The sequence below is a fragment of the Hylobates moloch genome, unplaced genomic scaffold (genome assembly GCF_009828535.3).
Source record: "Hylobates moloch isolate HMO894 unplaced genomic scaffold, HMol_V3 SCAFFOLD_8, whole genome shotgun sequence".
In the NCBI taxonomy this organism is placed as follows: domain Eukaryota; kingdom Metazoa; phylum Chordata; class Mammalia; order Primates; family Hylobatidae; genus Hylobates; species Hylobates moloch.
Window position 1 is genome coordinate 60,439,854 of NW_026652283.1, and position 15,305 is coordinate 60,455,158.

General features: G+C 38.6%; 1 protein-coding gene and 1 pseudogene across 2 annotated transcripts in view; both read left to right on the forward strand.

Annotated features, from left to right (window-relative positions):
* Positions 1-15,305, forward strand: part of TNFSF4 (TNF superfamily member 4) — a 310,041-nt gene that overhangs the window by 96,171 nt on the left and 198,565 nt on the right. The gene's annotated exons all lie outside the window — the stretch shown is intronic.
* Positions 3,616-6,402, forward strand: LOC116473224 (centrosomal protein of 57 kDa-like; annotated as a pseudogene).

The following is a 15,305-nucleotide window of genomic DNA, read 5'->3' on the forward strand; positions in this document are numbered from 1 at the left end:
ACAGGGAAAGCGGAATCTGGTTCCAGGCAAACCAACACTCCCAACTCTGAAGAGTCGGGGGTTGTTAGAGAGCCCTTTCCCAGAAAGCCTGATACCTGTTCCTTTAGTCAGGCAGCTGCACTAGTCGCTTTTAACTGGCCAAAAGGTGTCCGGTATTTAGCCCCTGTAAGGAAAAACAGGACAGAATAGCAAGCAAAAGGGGTCCAATGGTACTCACCATGTGGCAGTATTCCAGACAAGCCCCCAAGATGTGTCTGGAGTTGGTTCCTGATGGTGGGTTTGTGGTCTTGCTGACTTCAAGAATGGAACCATGGATCTTTGCAGTGAGTGTTGTAGCTCTTAAAGATGGCATGGACCCAAAGAGTGAGTGGTAGCAAAATTTATTGTGAAGAGCGAAAGAACAAAGCTTCCACAGTGTGGAAGGGGACCTGAATGGGTTGCTGCTGCTGAATGGGGGTGGCCAACTTTTATTCCCTTATTTGTTCCCTCCTGTGTTCCATTTTTGTCCTATCAGAGTGCCTTTTTTCAATCCTCCCTGCGATTGGCTACTTTTAGGATTCTGCTGATTGGTGCATTTTACAGAGCACTGATTGGTGCATTTTACAGAGCACTGATTGGTGCATTTTACAATCCCCTTGCTAGCTACAGAGTGCTGATTGGTGCATTTTAGAATCCTAGCTACAGAGTGCTGATTGGTGCATTTTATAATCCTCTTGTAAGACAGAAAAGTTCCCCAAGTCCCCACTCGACCCAGCAAGTCCAGCTGGCTTCACCTCTCAGTATGAGATGCTGTAGAGACAGGTGTAGGTCAAGGGGGCAGGCCCTCATAGGCCACATTAGCCCTCATAGGCCACATTAGGGTTTTGTTCCATTGGGGAATTGTTAGACAGTTTTGATGATCCTTTTCCCTGAGTGTCCTCCTAAGCAGGGTCTTATGTTCAGAGGCAGATTTTCCATGAAGTTAAAGAAGCTTGAACTTCAGGGTCCTTCATGGCATGAGCTCCTTAGAGGGACACTGGCAGTGGGTTCACATGATCTTATGTTTTTGCAAAATTTGCAAAAAGAAGTTATTTTTACCCCATAAAACCCCCAACTCTTAACACTACAACTTCTTCTCTGTCAAAAGTCCTTTCTGTTGGTAGGGTTGGAAGTGAGCATTTTTGGGAGGTTAAGTTGAGGATTCATTTAATTTAGGTTTAGTGGGAGGTATTTATGTATTTTACTGTCATTTCCACGTGTAGTGAATTATTACTACATGATCTCGCATAGGAATGGTTTCTAGAAAATGGAATCCTCTGTTCTGATTCATCCGGCACTGTAACACAAAGAGATAGGTTTGGAGGCTGTATCATCAGATGAATGTGTGCCATGGTAAAATATACAAATGTTGATCCATGGAAGGGAGACAAGATATGGAGTGTATGGGGCTGGAAGCTACTCTGAGGAAAGTCCTTGCAGTCGTGAGAGTGTGGAATTGTAGCAAAGAGTGTAGTTCTCTGAATGATTCAGTCCAGCTCTCAGAAATGCCCATTGTTAACACTATCTAACATGAAGGGATGTGTGATGGAGAAGTCAGTATGGGAAGACAGAGTGTTATTAACCATTTGTGGTAAAATTATCTGACTTTTCCAGACTGGACAAATGGATAATCATGTGTACTCATGCGAGGGCCCCTCCCAGGGGCTTAGAAGTAGCCTGTAAAGCGAGGGCCCAGAATACAAAGATCTAGAAAATGGCCATTCTCTTATGTCAGGAATTTATTTTTTAGGCAGCATATATAGTTATACTGCATCACATACTTTTCAAAGAAAATTGTGTCCAATCGGATTTATGCAAATTCTTGTGTTTATAGGACATATATATATTTTAATTTTTGTTTCAATTTTTTATGGGTACATATTAAGTGCATATATTTATGGGTTGCATGAGATATTTTGACACAGGCATACAGTGCACAATAATCACATCAGGGTAAATAGGGTATCCATTACCTCAAGCATTTATCCTTTATGTTTCAAACAATCCAATTATACTCCTTTAGTTATTTTAAAATGAACAAAGAAATTATTTTTTTACTATATTTACCCTGTTGTGCTATCAGATACTAGGTCTTATTTGTTTTTTCTAACTATTTTTTTTTTTGTACCCATTAACCATCCCGTTTCCTTCAACCCCTCCACCTGGACTTCCCTCCCCAGCCTCTGGTAACCATCCTTCCACTCTCTATCTCCATGACTTCAATTATTTTAACTTTTTGCTCCCACAGATAAGTGAGAACATGCAATGTTTGTCTTTCTGTTCCTGGCTTATTTCACTTCCATCTATGTTGTTGCAAATGACAGAATTTCATTCTTTTTTATGGCCAAATAATGCTCCATTGTGGATACGTATTAATGCCACATTTTCTTTATCCATTCATCTGTTGATAGACACTAGGTGGCTTCCAAATCTTGGCTATCATGAACGGTGCTGCAACAAACATGGGGATGCAGATATCTCTTTGATATACTGATTTCCTTTCTTCTGAGTATATACTAGGAGTTGGATTCCTGGATCACATGGTACCTCTCTTTTTAGTTTTTTGAGGAACCTCTAAACTGTTTTCCATAATGGTTTTACTAATTTACATTCCCACCAACAGTGTATGAGGGTTCTCTTTTCTCCACATCTTAACCAGCATTTGTTATTGCCTGTATAAGACATAAATCTTAAGCAGTATAACAAATAAAGAGTCTATATGTATGTAAACTTGCATATCTTATGCATACCAATATGCTATGAAACATCTTAGTGTATTTGATGAATCTTGTCCTGACAAAGTTTGGTGGTTCCATATGAAACATCATACAGACCATACCCCAAAACATTTATTTTACCCAAAACCCAGTTGCGTCATTAATAGAAAGAGGTAAATTTCATCAGAAGTAATGATCAACTCTTAGCTTGTTTGATGATTAAATTAATTAAGAGAAATTAATTATTCAAACATAACTGGAAAATAAATTTCTTGCTGATTTGACACGACATACAAACAAAAAATAATCTAAAACTCACAAAATGCTACTACAATGAGGACATTGATGACAAATCAGTTAATGAATGATCTTAATGAATGATTGTTTAAGATTACTCACTCTACAAGAAACTCGAAGTGCCCTGAAATTTTACAGTTGATATGTGAAAGACACTTGGTAGAATTTCCCCTCATTATAGGACAATGATCCTAAACATTTTACATGTCATTAACAATAATGAATTTTGAAGCAAAAAAAAAGCCTTTTGAGACAGTCAATAATAAAAAACATTTCCATAAATTGTGCTACAGGAAACACTAAGTAATGTTGCCTCTGTAGAAAATGATATTACAAAATTCTTGTTAAAGAGCATCTAGCCAAAAAGTGTAAGAAAATAGTATTATAGAAATGTATTCTAAAAATAGCAACTTTAATAAAAGTTGTTATTTTTCTGGATTATATCATTGTTGTGTTTGTTAGCTTTCATGTGTTTTTTTCTTTTTTCCAAGTGACTTCTCACCTGAGAATGATGCATTCTTTTTTCTGTTTTTTTTTTTTTTTTTTTTTTTTTTTTTTTTTTTTCCTGAGACAGGGTCTCACACTGTTTCCCAGGCTGGAGTGCAGCAGCACCATCATAGCTCATTGCAGCCTCAATACCTGGGCTCAGCCTCCCGAGTAGCTGGGGTTAGAGGCATGAGCTGCTATGCTTGGCTTGTTAGCGTTCTTGAACTTATTTTTTTGTGATTTCTTTTTCTAAATATTTAGCCTTATACCTGATTTTATATTCATAATTTTATATTCATTTTTTCTTAAAATTGTGTAATTAAAATAGCAATTTATATAAACTTGACTACTGCCCTGCCTGATATGACATTTAGATCCCCTTGAACAGTTAGTGGTATAATAGTGATGTGATGTTCCCATTTCCCTATATTTGTTGTAGAGTGGGAGAGACCAAAGAATACCGAACACTGTTTTCTTACACTTTAAAGCAATATAATTAGTTTAATTGTAATGCAATCCTGATTGGATAACAAAATACATGCAACATAGTATCAACTCCCTTAAGAAGTATTTTTGTTGATTTTTAAAATTGCAAAGGTAGTACAAATTATTTAAAAATTATAATACAGAAGTAACATAGCAAAAATACCATCCAGTTCCCCAGAGGAAACCATTGCTTATTACTAGGAGTGAGTTTTTTTCTTCACACTTTTTCTATGCATATACAAATTTACATCTGTGAATATGTATATATATATGTGTGTGTATATATGTATACATACACCCCAACATATATGTACACATACACCCCAACATATATGTACACATATGTCCATTTAAAGTTAAAAAATAAACTTATAACAAAAACAAGATGATAAAATACTTACTTTTTTCTTTTTTTTTGAACAATATGTTATGAACCCCATTCCACATCAGTACATATATATATATATATATATATACTTAGTCTTCTTAAGAAATGCAAAATATAGATATAGTATAATTAAATTAATCCCCTATAGATAGACATTTAAGATATTTTTATTCTTTCTGTATTATAAACAATGCTAAACTGAAATCCATAAAAATATCTTTGTACACATTTATGAGTGTTTCTGGACATCAGATTCCTAGGAATTAAATTTCTGGATCAAAGGCTTTGGGTTTAAAAATGTCTGTTATTTATTACCAAATTGTCCTTCATAAAATGGTTGGCTTTCACATGGTCACAAAATTTATGATTAAGGCCAGATTGAGTTATGTGTTTGTCCCCAACAGACTAAGAAAGTGGCACCAGTGTGTGGCAGGGGTTTCTAAGCCCAGCCACCTTTCCCCCTTTCCATCAGGGGTTCAGCTTAGGATCAGCCCTGGTGGGCAGCTCCTGAGTTGTGAAGGAGAGTACGACAACCCAGCTGTCTCGGACCTGTGGAGGCTCCCTGGATGGCGTTGGTCTCTGCTGCTTCTGCTTCTCAGTTCTCGAACATCTTAGCTGAATCATCAAGGCCTCAAGGAAGTCTGGTTCAGCATTCTTCATCTCCAAATGTAGTATATCCATCTGATAAGCCTTTCCTTAATAGTGATCTATGGCACTCCCCAAATAAGCCTACACTTGCCTATCCAGAAAGCAACAGCAGAGCTATATTTTCTGCTCTTAAGAATCTTCAAGGTAAGATTTGACGCTTGGAACTTGAAAGGATTCCAGCAGAAGAAAGTGTGAAAACCTTGTCTAGAGAAACAATTGAATCCAAGAAAGTACTGGATGAAGAGATACGGAAAGGGAGAACTCAAAGAATGAAGAATCAAAGCACAATCAAGAACTGATATCTCAGTTGATAGCTGCAGAAAATAAATGTAATCTTTTAGGAAAACAATTGGAATACATGTGAAGTATGATAAAGCATGCAGAAAGGGAGAGGACATCTGTCTTACAGAAACAGGTTTTCCTAGAAAGAGAACGGCAATACTATCAAAGACATGTTTGGAGCCAACTTGAAAAATTGGATCTTTTTGAATGGGAGTATAACTTTCCACAGTGCAGGCCCTTGCAGAAAGAAAAATGTGAGAGTTGGTAGCAAAACTCTTTGAAGAAGAACAGGAAAGGAAACACATACAAACTAAGGCAGCTAAGTTACAGATTTGTCTAGAAACAAATAGACTTATCGTTGAAGATAAGGCAAGTCCACATTTTCCCAGTGCAGGAAGAATTTTTTAAAAAGTCAAACCACAAGAAAAACTAAGTTCTAGGAACTATTTTGGTGCACCAGTACATTATAGATTACGCTTGGGTGATGTGCCATTTGTAGCTGGGAAGTCCAAAGTCTTAGCCATGCTGTGGCAGCCAATGTTCAGCTTGTCTTGCATTGCATCTAATGAAGCAACACAGCAAAGCTTTGTGCAGTGATCAGTCATTAGTGTTCCTTTGGCAAAGCAAGTATCTTCAAGAGGTGTTAAAAGTAAGAAGTTGTCAGTAATACCTCCCTCCTCTGACAGCATTAATGAGGAATTGTCAGAAGTCTTACAGACTTTACAGGATGAACTTGGACACAGGAGCTTTAATCACTAGCAGCATGCAAAACTTACCCAGGAGTTGCCAACTGTTGAACTGAAAGGCAACTTAGTGTGTGAATTGGAGGCATTAGTGGGAAGGATGGAGGGAAAAGCCGACCAAATAACTAAAGTTTGAAAATACCAAGCCCAGCTGGAGAAACAGAAGGTAGAGAAGCAGAAGAAGGAATTAAAAGCTACCAAAAAGACTCTGGGTGAAGAAGGAAAGAGCAACAGCCATTCTTCTGGACCACAAACAAGAAGGCATACAGTATGAGTGCAACGTGAACTGTACACACAATTGTCATCATGTTGATGTGAGTCATAATTTCAACTAGATGAAGCCATGTTAACCTTTTATAAATTTGTCAATGAAGTCAACAAAGCATTTTTTTAAAAAAGAAAACACTGAAACTTTCCTTAACAGCCTGTTAACAAAGGCTTTCTTTATTATAAACTCTCAAAATTGCATTTCTAAATAGAACATGAATGTATTGATGATAATAAAAAACTAGTAGTTTAGTATTTAACTTATTTGCCATTCTCATGCTTACATAGAAATTAAGCCCAAGAAGACTGATTTTCCTCATGGTATATGGTAAGATACTCCAAGAGTGCTAATGGACATGTTAGCCACATATTAGAGGAATTCCTTTATATGGCCCTCTTGGAATTGATGGAGATAGATTTCTAGGATTGTATCCAGATATCCAGCATGAATTGTCATGGCTACCTAGGCACTAGGCATGTCAAACCTTTCTATAGTTAGAGCATTTAATTTAGGATCCTTAAATAGATTTTGGAGTATTTGTGAATCTCCTGAAATTATATGTAAACTTTTGCTTTTGGGGCCAGTTTTCTGATGAGTAGGTTTGTAGCTTGATCAAATTCACAACAGTGAATCCGTAGACCCAAGGAAAGTGAGAATCAGTGCACTGGTGACATGGTAAATATGTGTCTCAACCATCCTTTTAACAATTAAAACTTTTGTTATCTATTTGTTTGGAAAAGAAAAAAAAAGAAAGTGGTACCTATGCATTCTTTTTTTTTGAGATGGAGTCTTGCTCTGTCACCCAGGCTAGAGTGCAGTGGTGCGATCTCGGCTCACTGCAACCTCTGCCTTCTGGGTTCAAGCGATTCTCCTGCCTCAGCCTCCTGAGTAGCTGGGATTACAGGTGCATGCCATCACGCCCAGCTAATTTTTGTATTTTTAGTAGAGATGGGGTTTCACCATGTTGGCCAGGCTAGTCTTGAACTCCTGACTTCAGATGATCCTCCCACCTATAAGTTGTTGGTCATACTCATGAAGAGGGGTGGCTCAGTGATGTGTGACAAAAGGGCAGAAAGGAGGGGTCTCTACAGCAGAGCTCTGCTTCTTCTCTCTCATCCCAATCAATTCTGCTCTGGTCCAAATTTGTAGATCCACTCAGCAGATCAAAACCCCTGCAGTCATCTGGACCCACCTATTTTAAAAGGCAGTTTAACAAACATCTGGTGTTATTCAAGCATGCTTTTAAGGGGATTTCACTTCTCATTTCCTCCTTCACAAGAAGTTATCAAATGATTCCTTGTAACCACATTCAGTAAGCTGCACGAGATGAGTTCTAGTACAGATGATTTTCTTCATCTCTCTATCTTTCCAGGACTATTGCCCCATGGTTAGTTTGGCTAGCCCCTTCACTTTCTCTGCCCATTTTCCATCATAGGGCTGTTCAGGCACCTCATCTCAGCAGCCCATGTGAAATGCTCCCTTTGCCTATCAGCAATGCATAGTGTAGTCATGTGTTGCCTCGCACCTTTTCTTGCAGCCTTGTTCTTGCTCACATGATGACTTTAATAATTTATGTGGGTTATTACTTCCCTTCCACCCCCTAATTTCTCACAAATGGGTTCCTTGCCCGCACAGTGAGTCCTGCTCTGAAGTTTCTTTTCCACAAGGGGCCCCTTAGTTTAGCTTCTTGTTGAAGTTCTTCTCTATTTCTTTGGACCTCTTCCTGTTTCTGTCACTTGCAGTACCATAGCTAAGTCTGCTATCCCCAGCTATCCACCTTTTGTAATTCAACAGTAAAAGCCAGGGTCATAAAAACAACAAGCTGGTTGGATCTTCATAGCTAGTCTCAGGATTTCTAGCTCTCTTTGGTAAATATAAATCAAGCATGGTAAGTAGAATTAACCATATCCCTTTTGAAGGCAGTCTTTGATCTTCAAAATTGTCATATTTATTTTAAAAACATGCTTAACTATTGCAACCCACATGTAGTGGGAGGAAATGTTTGAAAGGCTTTTCTGCCACAGTCAGCAGTGACTTGTCACACAAACACCTTCTGAGGTGCAACTTTGGTCCTGACAGCTCTCATTCCGTAAGGCACAGTCCAGGAGAATGGGAAGCCAGGAGACTTCAGAGAAAAGTTGTCTGTTTCATGGGCATATGCTCTTCACCTGTCAACAGACACTTTTAAGAAAGCATCCAAACAAAGGAGATAGATATAGTTCTATGTCCAAGGGTAGAATCTGAACTGAGTCTGTGTTATCAGCTGGCTAGTTGGAATGGGGAGAGGCCAAGGATATTGATTGGCAGTATGGCTGCTGGCCTGTGTGGCCATCATAGCCAGGGTGGACAAGATGATAATAGATATTGACCCTATGGTCATATAATCTGATCAATGTCCTTAGATCAGCAAGCTTCTCACTATGTGTTGTATAAAATACTGGTGTGCAGAGAATGAGATGTTGACTTCTTAATCCTCTGAGCCCAGGCAGGACCTGGAACATCAGGGAGCACATGGGCTGCTTACCTTTGGCCTCAAGTAGCTTCTCCCATTTGCCCCTGTGTGCAGTACAAATAACATCACTTTCTCTATGTGTCCTGAAATGGAAAGATCAGAAACACTATCTTAGCAGACCTGCCCTTAAAGGCTATTGGTTTAAGAAAGTATAAGGTTTAGGATAGATAGAGCATCCTAAGAAGGAAGCATGAAGGAAAATAAACATGAGAAGGAAACATGAATGAAAATAATCCCAGAAAAGTGTAATCCAATATGCTAATGTGAAAATAGTAAAGAGAGGAAGGAGAATGCCATTGGATGGGTAAGGAAGTCAGCATAGTTTTTTTTTTTTTTTTTTTTTACAGCTGGTAAAAAGAAAGTCCTTGAATTTTTCTTTCTTCTTCTTTTTTTTTTTTATTAAATATAAAACTCTTAGACTCTGACTGGCATTTGTTTATGCTTGTCTAAGAACTGTGTTTTAAAATCTTTTTATTCCAAACACCTAACACAGGGCCGATCACATATAAGTATTTACTGATCAAATGTTTGTTGAAATGACCAGGCATGAAGTGATTGCAAAAGAAGAAACTCATTCATTCATTCAACTCAACAAACATTTTCTAGTTACTACTACGGGCTAGGCTTTGGACATTCAAATGAGTTAGAAATAACATAGTTTTCAAGGAATTCATAGTTTAGAAGATAAGGCTTATTGATAATACATTATTACGTATGGCATAACATAAAGTTAAACACCAAGATAAAGTTAAACACCAAGAAGGGACAATCAATTTTATCCTGGAGAGTGGTTAGGACACCAGAGGAATGCTTTAATTGAGTTTATTTTTAAAGATTGATTGAAATGTAATATACATGTATAGTAAATGTACAGCTTAATAAAATTTGACAAGTTGAACACACCATATAAGCCAGGTGCCTAGAAAGATCTCTTATTTTTCTTCCTAGTTACTATCCACCAAAAGTAAGACCTATCTGACTTTGAACAGCATATAGCAGTGATGCTTTCAACTAGTGCCTGTATAACAGGAATGACACAATATGTATACTTTTCTGTCTGGCTTCTTTCAACAAACATTATGTCTGTGACATTCATCTATATTATTAGATATGAGTAAAGATCATTCAGTCTCATTGTATGATATTCCATTGTCAGAATATGCATACATTCATTCCTCCATTTATTTACCTACTGTTTGGTGGCCATTTTTAGTCTCTGACTGTTACAAATAGTTCTGCTATGAAATTCTAATACATGTGCTTTAATGAACATATGTATGCATTTTTGTTGAATGTACACCCAGGAGTGCAATTTTTTGTTCTTATGATATATTAAGCTTTATAGATACTTCCAAATAGTTTTCCAAAGTGGTTGTACTAACTTATACTCCCAGCAGCAGTCCATGAGGGTTCTGGTTGCTCCACTTCCTTGCAAACAATATTTTTTCTTTTCATTTTAGCAATTCTCATGGCACCGTATTGTAGTTTAGCAGACTTGTAAAAGATGCATTGTATTTTATTAGGCAAATAGGGTGATAGAGCGAGTCCTGGGGAGGATCAAAAAAATAAGAAAGCAGGGAGCCTGTGGGAGTCCTCAGCAGCTCTCCTTGGAGGCACCAGGGGAGAATCTATTTCCTTGTGTTTTTCTAGCTTCAAGAGGCTGCCCAAATTCCTTGGTTCCTGACCCTACATCATTCCAACTTCCTTCCATCATCACGTCCCCTTCTCTAACTCTGACTCTCCTACTTTTCTCTGCAAGGACCCTTGTGATTACGTTGGGTCCACCTGGCTAATCCAGGCTAACCCCCGCCATCTCAAAATCCTTAACTTAATCATGTCTGCAGATTCCTTTATCATGCAACTTACATAGTTACAGGTTCTGGGGATTAGGACAGGAATATCTTTTGGAGACCCTTTTTCAGTCTATCATGGTCATGTAGCCTCACCTTATCTATACTATAGTGTGTGTTATTCTTATTTATGTAGGCCAGGTGCTAAGCAGAGTGGTGTGATGGAAGAGGCTGGGTGCGGTGGCTCCCGCCTGTAATCCCGGGAGGCTGAGGCAGGCAGATCACCTGAGGTCGGGAGTTTGAGACCAGCCTGACCCAAAATGGAGAAACCCCTTCTCTACTAAAAATACAAAAATTAGCCAGGCGTGGTGGTGCATGCCTGTAATCCCAGCTACTCAGGAGGCTGAGGCAGGAGAATCCCTTGAACCCAGGAAGTGGAGGTTGCAGTGAGCCGAGATTGCACCATTGCACTCCAGCCTGGGCAACAAGAGCAAAACTCTGTCTCAAAAAAAAAAAAAAAAAAAAGGCTGGTATGGAGTTAGCACACCAGGAACTCCCAGAACTGCTTCAGAGCTGTGAGGCCTTGGACAAATAATTTAAATTCTCCTGGTTCTCAGTTTCTAGTTTGTGAAATGAGGCTATTGGACTCAGCCAAGGAAGGCAAATTCTTGCTGGGCATACTGTGAACCTTCCCTCCCGCACCCATGGCAGAGATTACTACTTGTTCAAGGCTCCTTCTCTTGTGATCTTGTATCCCAGCCTAATCTTCCAAACAGCCACTACCAGATGGCATGAAATAATACTGAGATGAAATCTACTTTCTGTCCCCAAAAATGATCATCTCTGAGGCCTACATCTTAAGCTGTTAAAACAACATAGGCTCCTAAAACTCAACTAACCTTATCATGGATCATCGAATGCCCAAAGTCAATTGACTTCCTTTCTTTTCTATATATTTTCTTCCCCAAGTTTTCTCTAACCTATTAACTTGGCTAATCAGTATTTTATATATCTTTGCTTCTCCTCTGAAGGGAGCAGTTAGGAACAAAAAGAGAAATAACAGGCCGAATGGGTCCCCAGCTATCTTATCATCAATCAGGTATAAATAAGAGTTGCCTACATAGAAACACTGCCCTGCCACCACACTCATGGCAATGCATGTACTTATACTTACACCTGTACCTACACTTACATTTTAAAGCCCATGTCATTTTTTTCCCCACACATTGATTTCTACATAGAACTTGCCTCTTCATAATATACAGAGAACACAGCAACAAATTATACTGTTGATTGCCAGATTTATGAGCTAGAAAGAACTCTCTCAAAAGCAATTGGCAACCAGGCATGACCAGGCATGTGAAACATCTCTCTGAGGGTGAGTGTGAAACATTAACATTAAAGACATATAGCTTGGATCATGAAAAAAGCTATGAGACAGGATGTGAACTCACTTCTACTGGAAGGAGTATAATGCAAAGAGTACTCAGGGGGACTTAAGTTGAGCACGAGAATCAAAGTCAGGTACTAGACCAAAAAACCAGAATAGTCAAATGATCACACTGTCTTGTGATACATGGTTTCTGGAATGCATTACGAAAAATGAAAGAGCACTTTTCTATTAAGATAACTGTCTCTTATCAGATTCTACCTAGGTTTGCTGTAACCTGATGCTTTCAACTCCATTTGTGGTTTATAAGATTTTCCAAAGAAGAGACAATTTTTCTTCTTATTCTAATACCACTTCTCATCAAAATGGAATTTTGAGTTGCTTCATTTTATAACCACAGGACAGAGAAGATGCCTCTTCTGAGATCTGAGTTCCTCACTGGAAATTCTTGGTAGAGACAAAGATGTCTGGTGTCCTGGAATGGGTTGCCTTCCCTGAAAATCCAGAGCATCCCTCCCCTACATTAATTGATTGCCCTTGCATAAGCCTGCCTTATTTTTCTCACAAAATGTGTCAATATCTGAAATTATTTTATCAATCTGTTTACCTTGGGAATGGCAACCCTGTAGATGATGAATTGGGGGTGCTGATCTAAGTTGCAGGCTTGTTTTCCTTGGCCAGCATAGTGGCCATAGATCAATTTTGAATTGAATGTCTTTAGACAAGCAGAAACTCTCCTGCTCAACATAATCACCATTCCCTGTATTCTCACCCTTGACTACTTCACACATGTGAGTTCTCTGCATAGCCCAGCAAGGCATTTGAGTATGGGAACTGTGGCTTCCCCGTAGCAGGTCTCCTGCCCTGGAATATAACTGCATGGCAGTGGGACCTCATCTGTACCCCAGCATGCATAATGGAAGGGATTCAACAAGTATGTGTTCACTGGGGTATAAAATGAGAGGTTTTATTTCTGGCTTCTTCTAACTTGTTGTAGGTCAAAGAGGGGGCGTTCTGCACTTTTCATACTTTCACTTTCTCACCTGTGGGAGGTTTGAGTGGTACAATGTACATGGAGCTGAGAGGGAAATGGGTGGAGGCCCTGTTAAGATTCTTTTGGAGACAGCCCTCCAGAGTCAGCACTCACTAGACAATGAGAAACTCTCTTCTAGCCAGGCTTTTGCAAAGAACTGAGTTGCTTCCTTAGATGGGAACAAAGGTTCACAAGTATTATTGTTGTAAGTCTCCTCTCTGTGAGAAATGAGATAATGATGAGTCAGCCAGTATGGTGGACAAGATAATGGTCTCCGACCCCGCAAAGATGTCCACATGCAAATCCCCCAAACTTGTGATTTTGTTACCTTATATAGCAAAAGGGACTTTGCAGATGTGATTAAATTGGAGTCCTTGAGATGGGGAGATTATTCTAGATTATCCATCCAGGTCGGCCCAATATCATCACAAGGATCCTTATGAGGGAAAGAGGAAGGCAGGAGAGTCTGAGTCAGAAAGAGTTACATGATGACAAAAGCAGAGGTAAGAATAATGCCATTGCTGATGGGGGAGCATGAGCCAAGGGATGTGGGTGGCTGCTAGAAGCTGGAAAAGACTGGGAACAGATTATCTCCCAGAGCCTCCAGCAGGAATACAGCTCCCAACTACACATAGGTTTTAGCCCAGTGAGACCTGTGTGGGACTTCTTACCTTCAAAACCATTAAGATAATAAAGTTGTGCTGATCTAAGGCATTGTTCATGGTAATTTATTATAGCAGCAATGCGAAGCTACTACAGTGAGTCAGTATTTATTGAGCATCATTTGTGAGCCAGGAACTGCATAATGTTCTCAGAATAAAAGATAGATATGGTCTTCAAACGCAATTTTGTAGGGAGGGTAACTTTTTTAAAAAAAATTTTAATTTCTATTTTTCCAAAATTTTTTATTTTTTGCATTTCAGTAGCTTTATTGAAAGGTATATCCCTTAGTACTAAAACATAATGGTAGTTGGTTAGTTTACCTCTGCCAACTCATAATTAACAATGATGTATTCAAAATGTTGAAATTTATCAGCCTTTTGGGAAAACTAAAAAGTTACCCATAAAACAGGATATTGGCCTGAGATTTCCTTTTTTGTTGTATCTCTGCCAGGTTTTGGTATCAGGATGATGCTGGCCTCATAAAATAAATTAGGGAGGAGTCCCTCCTTTTCAATTTTTTGGAATAGTTTCAGTAGGAATGGTACCAGCTCTTCTTTGTACATCTAGTAGAATTCAGCTGTGAATCCATCTTGTCCTGGGCTTTTTTGGGTTGGTGGGCTATTTATTACTGCCTCAATTTCAGAACTCATTAATGGTCTGTTCAGAGATTCAATTTCTTCCTGGTTCAGTTTTGGGAAGGTCTGTGTGTCTAGGAATTTATCTGTTTCTTCTAGATTTTCTAGTTTATGTGCACAGAGATATTTATAATATTCTCTGATGGTTTTTGTATTTCAGTGGGGTCAGTGGTAATATTCCCCTTATTATTTCTGATTGTGCTTATTTGAATCTTCTCTCTTTTCTACTCTATTAGTCTAGCTAGTGGTCTTATTTTATTAATTTTTTAAAAAAAACCACCTCCTAGATTTGTTGACCTTTTGAATTTTTTTTTTGTGTGTGTGTCTCGACCTCCTTCAATTCAGCCCTGATTTTGGTTACTTCTTGTCTTCTTCTAGCTTTGGGATTTGTTTGCTCTTGTTTTTCTACTTCTTTAGAATTATGGAACATGGACATTTTAATGAATTTCTTATTGCTATGAAGATGATGAACACTTAGAGACAATTACATCAATACAATTAAAACTGATTCCACAGAATGCTTATAAATGCATACATTTTCCTCCAAAGAAACATGTTTTTCACAGATTTAAGTAACAAATGATTTATATAGGCTTCTCCAGATTCCAAAATATGTACAGATTTTTTTACTCTACAGAAACTGATGAGCAGTGGTTGAAAAAGAGAGTTGCTTTGTCTAACATGGCTCTTATGAAATTCCATATCAATACACATTTTTCAGTAACCACACATTTTCCTTTTATTATTAAATGAAATTCTGGACACATCAGCATGCAGGACAAAACCATTCCCATTTCCAAACACTATTTCAAATGAGAACATGAGCGGCTGACAGAATGACTTAATTTTAGCCATACACACATGCACACACACACAGGAGCACACACACACAGGCACATGTTAAGGACCCCGAATGGAGGGACCCCGAACGGAGGGACCTGCTGAAGCC